Genomic DNA, 10634 nt, shown 5'->3' with positions numbered 1-10634 from the left:
GAAAGCCTGCAGACACCTCTGACGTGAGAATGTGGTAACTCATGACCTCCCGAACATGGATGTTAGCTAGGAGCATTGGGAAGTCTGTATGGCCTATGGCATTGGAACCAGGATGTATACGTAATGCACCAGTGGATTCTGTGAGCCCAGTTCCCATGGAGGGAGACTCTCTTAGCCTAGATACACAGGAGAGGGCCTAGGCCCTGTCCCAAATGACTTCACATATTTTGAAGATCATTCATGGAAGGCCTCAACCTCTCTGGGGAGTAGATGTGGGATGGGATGAGGTGTCAGTGGGGAGGAGAGGAGAATGGGAGGGAGAGGGAACTTGGGTTGAAATGTAAAATAACGTCATTTCTAATCTAAGTAATACGTATAAAAAGACTTATCAATAAAGTCCATACTAATATTAAAATGAGTTAAGAAATGTTTAATACTCTCTATTTGCATTTCTGCAAGCTTATATCCATGGCAGGAATCAATATCTCTGCATATTTTCCATCCTATAAAGAAAAATTCAAGAAAAATTAGATAATATGAAATATTCTATATTAAATAGAAATTTGAATTAATACTATGCAATGCATTAAAAGAATCAAAGTAATCAAAAAGGTTAATTTGAAACTCAGTGTATTATCACATAATATGTTCATATAGTATATATTTGAACAAATGAAATAAAGGAGAACTGGCAAGTAAAGATACTCATGTTTAAGTGGATTTTGCAAACAATCAAATTTTCCACAAGAGAAACTTAGGTGCTTGGAATTGAAGTGTCTTCATTGACAACCAAAAGTATTGAATTGGATACAGGAATGTCATATTTAGGTTTCAGTACACATAGCAATTGACAGTGAATCCCAAAGATGAAATTGACTGTTCAAAATAAACAGGAGAGACTATGCAAAAGTGTGAAATAGAGGAAATAGATATTGGAATTTGTAAACAAAAGGAATGATTTTTGGAGACAGTGGTGAGGCATCACTTCCCCACTATACCATGACTGTAGGAAGTATATTATTTGCACAGTGTGAGAAATACTTTCAGCTGTAGCTACCACTCAGATTCAAGCCACTCTTTCAAATACAGGTGTCAGTTTTGTTTTAATTAATGATCAGACTCAATTGAAAATGCCTGTGCTAAGTGTAAAGCAGGAGCTAAAGCAAATAATCCAGGTTGTAGTGATAACCACCATTTCCTGGAATAACACATCCCCCAGATGCAGGAAAAGGAAAAACTAACGGTTGGTCACTCTGTAGAAGCTCATGGTTTTTCATTTCTGCTGTGGAACAAGTCACAAACTAAGGACATTTTTAAGCTGCTTTCCAGTCTCTGAGTGTGGTAGCATGGAATGAAGGGGCTTTTGCCTTACAAGTAGAATAGTATCAGGGAGGTAAACTTTAAGATAAACTTCTTGAAAGGATCCATAAAGAAGGGGACCGACATATGGCTTGCTCTCAGGTAAATGTATGCACAAGGATGTAACAGGTTGACAGTCCACCTAGAAATGCTTCCTTTATAGAACTCAGAATTCACTGTAGCTCCTCATTGTGTGAAATCTGCTTTTGTGTTTTATTATATTTCTAAAAGAAATTCTGTATTATCACTCTTATTTCTATGCTATATCTTGTTTTCCACTCTTCCTTGCCTCTTATTTTCTTATATGACTTGTCTATATCAAAGCATGCTCTGAAAGATTTCTGATATTACAGATGAATATTGATACTCATTTCCTACTGAGGACAACTTCAGATGTTATTTATCACTGAGAAAAGGCACAAACTTCATGAGGATTTTAGATGTTGGTCACTTTGATCTCTGTTAAAAATTCACAACATTATTCCTTTTAATATATAACATATGAAAATTGCAGATTGATTACTGATAACACACCAATTCTTTAGTTAAATAATCTTTCCTTTGGGTCATATAAGGTCTCAAACCATCATCACAAGAGGAATCAATTTTTCTTTCAGAGTCTGGTGACTTTCAAGGACGTGGCCATTAATTTCTCCAAGGAGGAATGGGAATGCCTGCATACTTCTCAGAGGAATTTATACAGAGATGTCATGTTGGAGAATTATAGCAACCTGGTTTCTGTAGGTGAGAATCAGTCATTTTCTGATTGCAGCTTATCCCTAGGAATGTCTAACAACTTGTATTAGTATTTTGAATTGTTTTCTAAAAATCAATCATAGTTCCCAATTATTTTTAGATATAGGTGAGTGTAATCTTTACTTCAATTTTTCTCATATCATTAGGAATGGTCTTTTAATTTAGCTAAAACTTAATTCAATCAAATACCATGGTTTGTTTTGCAGTCATTCTGTAACAATAATGTCTGAATGAAGTTTGAATCCAACAGTTTTATATTTGTAATTGTGTAATGGGAGGGAAGTTGAAGGTATAAAATATTAAAATTACTTTCTTAAATTTTCACAACACCTGTCAAGTATATACTTATAAGACTTCACTTATGAGTCTTTCTTTATATTCCTCTAATCACTGAATACAAGCCTGTGTTACAACCCAACACTTTTCCTTATTATGTAATGATATTATCACAATCTCTTCTAATTCATAGACCTTTCTGAATCAAAACCAGAGCTAGTCACCTGTCTTGAAGAAAACAAAGAGCCCTGGATGGTGAATATAGATGAAGCAGAAGGCTTGGAACAGGGTAAGTTGAAAGGAAACAATGGTACATGTGTGGAATACAAAACAAGAAACAAACAACAACTGCAGTGTTTTGGTGACTAACTTTTGCATTAGTTGTTTATTTTGGAAATCAGCCTTTTGTCAAATGTTGTGTTGTTGAAGATCTTTTCCAATAATCTGGACTGCTGACTTACTTGTTGACTCACTGTGTCCTTTGTCATACAGAAATTTCTCAGTCTCAAGATGTCCCCCAGTTGTTACTTGTTGATCTCAGTGTGTGTGCTACTGGTGTTACATTAAGGAAGTGGTCTTCTCTGCAGTTCCTTCAATTTCCACCTTCTTTTCAAAAAGATGTTCAGTGTAAAGGGATTTATATTGAAGACTTTTGTCCAGTTGGACCTATGTTTTGTGCATGGTGATAGATGTGGACCTATCTGTAATCTTCTACATATAACCTTCCAGTTGAGCTAACATCATTAGTCAAAGTTTTTTTCCATTGTATAAATTTAGCTTCTTTGTCAAAAATCAGGTGTCTGTAGGTGTATTGGTTAATATGGGTATTTTCAATTATATTGCATTGGTCTACCTCTCTTTTATTGTGCTAATACCAAGTGTTGTAATTACTATAGCTCTATAGTACAGGTTGAAGTCATGGATAGTGCTGACCACAGGAGTTATTTTATTGTACAGGATTGCTTTTGCTATCCAGTTTTTTGGCCATCTAGAGTTGAATGTTGTTCTTTCAATGTCTTTGAAGATTTGTTATGGGATTTTGATGGGGATTTCATTGAATCTGTAGATTGCTTTTTGTACGATTGCCATTTTTAGTATGTTGATCCTAGCAGTCCATGAGCATTTGGAGTTTTTTCCATTTTCTGATGTCTTTTTAAATTTCTTTTTTTAAGTCTCAAAGTTCTTGTCATACATGTCTTTGACTTGATTGGTTATACTTAGCCAACATATTTTATTTGCTTGTGGCTATTGTAAAGAGTGGTATTTCTGTGATTTCTCTCTCAGCCTGTTTATCATCTATATGTATTAGTTTCTGAGATCAGAGGAGATCAGTTGCCTCATGGTGGTATTGCCATGGGAAATCTATATATAGTAAGGCTATTGATATTTTTTGATTTATTCTTTTATCCTGCCACTTTGCTGAAGGTGTTTATCAGATGTCTGAATTCCCTGGTAGAATTTTTCAGGTGACTTATATAAACTATCATATCATCTGAAAATAGTGAAACCTTGACTTCTTGCTTTCCAATTTGTTACCAATTGATCTTTGGTTGTCTTATTACTCTAGCAAGAACTTCAGGTACAATATTGAAGACATGTGGAGAGAGTTGACAATTTTGCCTTGTTCCTGATTTTAGATAAATCATTTTGAGTTTCTCTCCATTTTTTGATGTAGTCTGTTGGCATGTTGTATATTGCCTTTATCCTGTTTCATATGTTCCTTTTATCCCTGTTGTCTTGAAGACCTTTATCATAAAGGGGGATTGGATTTTGTTGAAGGCTTTTTCAGCATCTAGTGAGATGATCATGTGTTATTTCTTTTTTAGTTTGTTTATATGATGGATTACCTTGATGGATTATTGCATGTTGTATCATGCCTGCATCTCTGGGATGAAGAGTATTTGATCATGGTAGATGAATTTTAATGTGTTCTTGGATTAGATTTGTGCATATTTTATTGAATAATTTTGTGTCAATGTCCATGAGTGGGGTCTGTGTGTGGTTCTCTTTTATAGTTGTGTCTTTGTGTGGTTTGTGTTCCAAGTTAATTGTAGCTTTTTAATAAGGGGTGGAGATGACTCCTCTGCTTAGCTCTTCTTTGCATTTCTGGTAGAATTCTGCATACAAAACATGTGGCCCTCAAATGACGTTTTTTGGTTTAGAGATTGTGATGATTGCTTCTATTGCATTAGGGGTTATAGGTCTATTTAATTGCTTATCTGTTCTTGATTTTTTATGGTAAGTGATATCTATCCTGAAAATTGTCCATTTATTTAAATTTTCTGATTTTGTTCAGTAGAGGTTTTCAAAGTATGACCTGATTATTCTCTGCATTTCCTCGGTGTCCACTGTTATGCCCCCCTTTCATTTCTGATGTTGTTAAATTGCATGTTCTCACTCTGGCTTTTAGTTAGTTTGGATAAAGGTTTGTCTATGGTAATGATTTTCTCAAATAACCAACTCTTTTTTCTTCAATAATTCATTGTATTGTTTTCTTTGTTTCTGCTTGGTTGATTTCAGGCCTCAATTCAATTAACTGGCATCTACTCCTCTTGTGTGTGTTTCATTATTTTTGTTCCAGAGTGTTCAGGTGTTCTGTACAGTCACTTGTGTGGGATTTCTCCATTTCCTTTATGCAGGAACTTATTGCTATGAACTTTCCTCTTAGCACTGATTTAAATGTATTCCATAAGTTTTGGTATGTTGTAGATTTGTTTCCATTGAGGGATGCAAATGAACACTATTCACTTTCTATCAGTTTTTAGGCCTTCTTCACATTGTGTTCTTTTTGAATTCTATCTTTAAACAACGGAGATCCCATAAGATACACAGTGTTTTTCCAATTAAATTTTGTCTCTTGAGGTTTCCTTTGTTGCTGACTTATTGGCCAATTTTAGAGACAGTTCCATGTGGCTGTTAGAAGAACTTACATTTCTTTGTGTTGGAATCGAATGTTTTGTAGATGTCTGTTAAACCCAGTTGAGTCATATCCAAGTTGCTTTATCTCTCTGTTACCATTTTGTCTGTTAGTCTGGTTCAGTGGTGAGAGTGGGGTGCTAAAGTATTCCACTATTAGTGTGTGTGGTTTAATGTGTTATTTGTTTTAGTAATGTTTCTTTTACAAATGTGTGTACCTTTGTATTTGGGGCATACATGTTCAGAATTAAGAGTTTGTCTTGATGGATTTTTCCTTTGATTAATATGAAATGACCTTCTTCATCACTTTTGATTAAATTTTATTTGAAGTCTAATATATTCATTTTTAGAGTAGCTACACCAGCTTGTTTATTAGGTCCATTTGGCTGGAAAATCTTTTCTCAACTCTTTCCTCGGAGGTACTGTCTCTCTTTGAAGTTGAATTGTGTTTCTTTTTAAAAAAATATTTTATTTATTTACTATGTATGCAACATTCTGCTTCCATGTATATCTGCACATCAGAAGAGGGTACTAGACCTCATAACTTATGGATGTGAGCCATCATGTGGTTGCTGGGAATTGAACTCAGGACCTCTGGAAGAACAGTCAGTGTTCTTAACTTCTGAGCCACCTCTCCATCCCGATTTGTGTTTCTTGTATGCAGGAGATGGATGTGCTCTGTCTTTGTATGCATTCTGTTATCCTGTGGCTTTTTACAGACAATTGAGGCCATTGATATTACTAGATATTGATGACAATTGATGGTTAATTCCTGTTATTTTGGATTTGTTGGTGGTGGTGCTATTTTGTGTGTGTGCTTCACTTTTTTGAATTTTGGTAGTGTAATATGATCAATTGTGTATGTTTTTGTGAGTGCAGCTAACTTAGTTAGGTTGGAGTTTTCCTTCCAGTACTTTCTGTAAGGCTGGATTTGGGGATATGTCTTTTTTTAAATCTGTTTTTTTTTTTTCATGGAATATCTGATTTTCTCCATCCATATTAATTGAGAGCTTGTTAGAGTAGTCTGTACCAGCATCCATTTTTTTACTAGTCTGTTGAACATGTATCTAGGACCTCTGGCTTTCAGAGCTTCCACTGAGAAGTCAGGTGTAATTGGGATAGGTCTGCCTTTATTTATTACTTGGCCCATTTCCTTTGCATCTTTTCATATTCTTTATTTATTTTGTATATTTTCTTTTATATTATTATTCAGGAGGGTACTCTTTTTTGGTCCCGTCTATTTGGTGTTCTGTAACCTTCTGATCCAATCATAGACATTTCCTTCTTGGGCTTGGGGAAATTTCTTTTATGATTTTGTTGAATATGCTTTCTGTGACTTTGAGCTGGATATCTTCCCCTTTGTCTATAACTATTATTTTTAGCTTTGGACTTTTCACAATATCTCAGCTTTCCTTGTATATTTCTCTTATTGGTTGATGAATAAAGGTTTTTTTAACAATGGAAAGGAAGAATTTAGCTAGGAGTGGGAGGACGGGAAATGGTTGTAAGAGACTGGGAAGGGGAGAAAGGATGAAGGTGAAGAACATGAGGGATCTGATTCTCCCCATACTAGGTTCATAAATTCTATAGACAGACTATAGAAAACACAGTTACCAACCTCTTAAGTGCTAGAATCCATGAACTTGAGAAAACATGAATTATTTGTCTTCCAAGTAAAGTCACTTAGTAAATGATTTCAGATCCACCCATTTAAAACCGATGATTGAAATACCAAAAAAAGTGATGAATTTATTAGTGTTTAAACTACCACACATTAAGTCAAGATGACTTAATTTAGATTGTCACTTGTCCTCATGTTTTCTAGAAAGAATAATAAAAACTTCTCTAGTAATGGCAACTTGATACATTCAGTGCAGAATCCCACCACTACTCTGAGAAGAACAAACACTATTACACTTCCCATGGAAATTAGAAACTAGAGTATTAATTAGAAATTAGAGTATTAAAAATACTCATTTTTCTAACACTCATAACTACTAAACCTCATTATCACAGAGTGTAAGCTAGTGATGTGTCTTGGCCACTCTTGCCTCACTGAATTGAAGACTTTGTACATTCTGCTACAGCCTTTCCCTAGGGTGTTCTACAGTGCCAGTGCATAGAGAAGAGAATACCGCCAGTATCTGATAGTTCCTTAGGTCACAGCTCATATCTCCACCCTGTTTAAAACTGTTCAGACACCAAGATTCATTGTCCATTTTGTCCCAGTTCTTGGTTGTGCAGGAGACGGTCATTGCATTGGCGATGATTAGATGGAGCAATTGGATTTTTCCTAGGACTGCTTATTTTAACCCGGTACTGATCCCCAGCTGCTTCTGCCTATTCCATCAAGGAGATCTCAGCTCCTCAAGAGGATTTCAGACAGCTTCTCCTGCAGAAATATAGTATGGTTGTTGTGACTTTACACCGACTTCACGGCACGGATGGACTGTGTAATCCACTGCCTTATTTCTATCATTTCCTGTCTAAGCCAATGGGGTGCTGCATGACTCTCCCAGACACAGTTTCAAATGAGACACAGGACAGCACTCCAGCAGCTATTATTATCAGATAGCTTTCTCTATGCTGTCTATATTCTGTGAGACTTCATCTTGGCAGATATCTCTTTCTATCTAAGAGGCCTGAAATGAGTGTGCACACATGTGTGTGTCTATAGTTTAAGATTTTCATGAATCCATGTCTTAGCATGATGGAAGTTGTCAGTTCAAGCATCATTCGAATGCACTTTTTGTTTTTTAGTAACATTTCCTTATAAAAGACTATTGTATGGTAATGGCCAAAAGACAGCTCAGCATGACCAAAGTCTACATTGAGACTTTTTATTCAGTGGATTTGGTTACTACATGGAAGGAAACACTTCTCACAGTGCAGACTAAAATTCATCTTACAGGGAGTTTTGAACAGGGGTAATCCTGATTGGCACTTGTCACAGGTTGGTGGGTCTTAAAGCAATGAATAACATTAAAAGAAGTTAAATACAGACAGTTATTTGGGGTATTTTGAATCCCAGGTTGTAGAACAGGGTTGGGTACTTTTCCACGAGAATTTTCATGAAGGGATTACAAAAGATAGAGTTAGTTTCATATTAAATCACAGACAGCTCCAGCTGAGGCAAGATGAAGGAAACTTTGTCATATCAAAATACCAGAGGTATATTCTCAGAGGTATTACAAAAAATTGTCTCTTCATATCTTTTATTATTAGATGAGAGATAAATGTAGTATTAATATATTCTATTTTTGTCAACATTATTTAAATTGTTTTATTTTACACAATAAGTAGAAAATATCGATATATTCTGGAAATCTTACATTGTATTTGTTCTATAGGTTGGAAAATTTCATTGTTTCTTGGGCCAATGTCACATCATTGGGAATGTTTTCTTTACTGTGAAACATGATGGCTCTCCTTCCATCTGATGTGGAATCAGAGTTAATTGCTCATTCTCACAGTAACATACATGGAAAGTAACTTCTGCCAAACTTTATGATGAGGTCTTTTTTTTGTTGGGGTTGGCCTTGAACACCTGAACTTTTTGAGTCCTTCTTTTAGACCTTAAGTTTCAGGCTCTCAGTAGCCCCATCAATTAAAGGCTTATACCCTGATGGAAATCTGTAAATATTTGTCACTATATATTTGACCAGAGGAATAGCAGCATCATATACTTAACTAAATTGTGCTAAATCACAGAATGGATTTCTGGAATCTGGCAATTGGCTTTATTTACTTATCACAAACTACAGCTGGAATTCTGGGAAATTTCTCCCTAATTTTCTACTATGTAATCCTTTACTGGAGAGAAAACACATTAAAGCCCACAGATTGGATTCTCATTCACATATTGTCAGCCAATGCCTTGATCATTCTCTCTACAGGAGTGCCCCAAACAATGGCAGTTTGGGGACTGAAGCATTTCTTGAATGACTTTGGATGTAAACTACTCTTGTACTTTCAAGGACTTGGTAAGAGTGTGTCTATTGGCACCACCGGCCTCTTGAGTGTCTTCCAGGCTTTGACCATTAGTCCCAGGAAATCATGTTGGAAGCGTCATGAAGTCAAAGTTGAGAAGATCACTGGCTACCACGTCTCCCTCATTTGGATCCTGTTCATCTTGATTTTTCCATATTCGTTTGTTAATTCGGGCAGCAAAAATGTGACCAGAAAACGAGATTTAGGTTACTGCTCCATTGTAGGGTGGGATGGAATTGGCCTTTCACTCTATGCAGCATTGGTGGTTTGCCCTGAAGTCTTAATTTCTGTGCTCTTGGTGTGGTCCAGTGGCTCCATGATTTTTATTCTGTACAGACAAAAGCAGAAGGTTCAACACATTCACAGCACTCATGGTTCCAGTAGAAAATCTCCTGAATCAAGTCTCCCAGAACATTCTGATCCTTGTGTCTACCTTTCTGGCTTTTCATACTCTCTCCTCCATTTTAATAGGCTACATTATTTTTTTTATATAATCATAATTGGTGGCTGGTGAACACCAATCGAATAGCTTCTCTCTGTTTTCCATCAATTTTACACTTTGTTCTCATATATAGTTACTCTATTGTATCCAATCTTTGTTTGATATAACAAATTTGATATATCTTATTCTATAACAAATAAGAATAATTTAATCTCATTTTAACTATGAAAATAATATACTTTTCTCAGTATCCAGTTGTTTACTCACCAGTCACACTCAAATTGCCAATACAGAATGTAAAGTAGTTAGCAGGTTGTCTTTTTAAGATTAGCTGAAATGAACATGAAAGCTTTGTCAGCTGGTTGATTCAGCAGTCTACATGAGCCACTCCCATCTTGTGATGCCTATAGAACTATTTAACATGAAGCTGTGAGAGTCTTTACTCTGCCCACCTGATGTGCAAAGGATCCAGCAAAATGCTGTTGATAAATCTGCCATTCTTGTAGCTTTCATTCTGTAAGGTGATCTTCAATCCTTTTTGACTTCATAGACAGCTCTGTGTAGTATATTCTAATTGCATGGATACTGAAATAGTGACTGGCAATGAACTTGTTTGTGAGAAGGCCCTCTTCCCATGACAACTGCTTTATTCCACATGAATGCCAGAAAAAAACTGGATTATTATCTTTCAGCTTTTATAAAATCAACTCAAAATGACAAATAATTTTGGAATTATTCTGAACATATTTTGATATTATTTTATAAGAACCAGCATCAGCAGGGATATTGATTTGTATAAATTCTTCGCTGATGTTGTCTTTATATGGTTTTTCATCAGTGTAATGCTATCTTCACTAAAGAGTTAAAAGGAATTTAACATAGCCAATATGGAAAT

At 35.6% G+C, this 10634-nt stretch overlaps 1 pseudogene; it reads left to right on the top strand.

The window, feature by feature from the left end:
* The first annotated feature begins 9019 nt into the window (after nucleotides 1–9019).
* On the top strand, nucleotides 9020–9906 carry LOC113838958 (annotated as a pseudogene).
* Nucleotides 9907–10634: the final 728 nt, after the last annotated feature.

This window comes from Cricetulus griseus, chromosome 9 (assembly GCF_003668045.3).
Source record: "Cricetulus griseus strain 17A/GY chromosome 9, alternate assembly CriGri-PICRH-1.0, whole genome shotgun sequence".
In the NCBI taxonomy this organism is placed as follows: Eukaryota; Metazoa; Chordata; class Mammalia; order Rodentia; family Cricetidae; genus Cricetulus; species Cricetulus griseus.
Note: the sequence above shows the minus strand (reverse complement) of the source record. Positions and strands in the feature narration are given on the sequence as shown.